The sequence below is a fragment of the Periplaneta americana genome, chromosome 3 (assembly GCF_040183065.1).
Source record: "Periplaneta americana isolate PAMFEO1 chromosome 3, P.americana_PAMFEO1_priV1, whole genome shotgun sequence".
NCBI lineage: Eukaryota > Metazoa > Arthropoda > Insecta > Blattodea > Blattidae > Periplaneta > Periplaneta americana.
The window spans coordinates 45,130,861-45,132,387 of record NC_091119.1 but is presented as its reverse complement, the minus strand read 5'-3'; positions in this window follow the sequence as shown (position 1 = coordinate 45,132,387).

Sequence of the window (1,527 nt, the reverse complement as noted above, 5' to 3'; positions counted from 1 at the left end):
AATGGACTTATCAGTGAAGTGGTACAAGTATTCTCAATTCGTTAAGCACAGTACTCGACATTCCTCAGGCTTCATGAAAAAAGATAAAAAGAGACAACCATTGACCGCCTGATAATTGTGGTGTGTGATTAAATTTACATTATTCCAAAGGAATTATAGACTGATGTAAAACTTTTTGTGAATAAAAGAGCTACCACAATATATCGAACACTGTAATTTGAGATATAAGATTACTGAAGGATCTTAACGTAGAACTGAAATATATTTGGATTTGCATTACAAAGAGGATTGAAAAAGAAAGTGTTCCATTTATTTTTATAAAAAGACTTGCAATTTCTTAAAATGTTATCATACTCGTATAACTTGAAAATAAAAGTTTTGTGGCTGTAAAATGTTAAGAATTTCCTTTATAGTTTATTATTATTATTATTATTTTATTCTGTTAAATTTATCAATGAAACCATAGAAGTATTTTATAAATGTATGTATGTATGTATGTATGTATGTATGTATGTATGTATTTAATGTTCAACCAGATTGATTCAACGTCATTTGGTTTCTGGCATACCAGTACAAAGTTGCCATAGAGGATTTAAAATTTACAAGTTTTTTTACAAACATTTAAATGTTCCCAATTCATAATAGAATTTTCCTCATTACAAATGACACACTGAGGTGATGATAAAATACCCAGTTTATATAAATATTCCGCCAGGCAGTCGTGTCCTGTGGCAATTCTTATGGCAGCTACAGTCTCTTTATATGGATGATCAGGAAGTATTTTATAAATGTTAAAAAAGGAAAAGTTCGTCTAAAGGGCTGGATTCGGGAAGAGTATCTAAAATGCTCATCGCATTTCTGCATTGAATAACTATACTTAAGTGTTGACACAAATAATTAGTGGAACAGTGATCACCAAGTATCTATTTTCTCACCCCTTCTATTCTGTAGGTGAATTCATGACATTCAACAACGCTTCATGAAATTGATACTAAAACCACAGTCTACTATATACAGTCACGAAGTTTGAGTTTTGAGGGTGCTACAAACAATAGACTGTGACGGTACTATTTTGCATTGCCTGTAATGAGGCGATATTAGCGATCCTAGTGGTAAGCAACTATCTAATGTTTGCATATTTACTACGTATTGAGCTTCGCGACTGTATATACTAGACTGTGCTAAAACTTCGTGTTGTACTAGTAGACTATATTGTAAATCTCGTCTGTATATATTTCATCTAGACTGTAACTATAAATTAAGACTTTATAATAGTATTAAGTTTTTTGACTTGTTCCATATTCTAGCTGTGACCAGCCTCATGGTCTAGTGGTCAGAGCTTCTGGCTATAGTTCATGAGGTCCCGGGTTCGATTCCCGGTTAGAGCACAGGAATTTTTCCTTAAAGGGGATTATTCCTGTGTTCGTCCATGGTCTGGAATTTAGGTTAAGTTTAGATTTAAGACCTCTCCTGGCACCACATTATCATAATCATCCTATCACATCATCGGGGTAATGTAATGCCGCC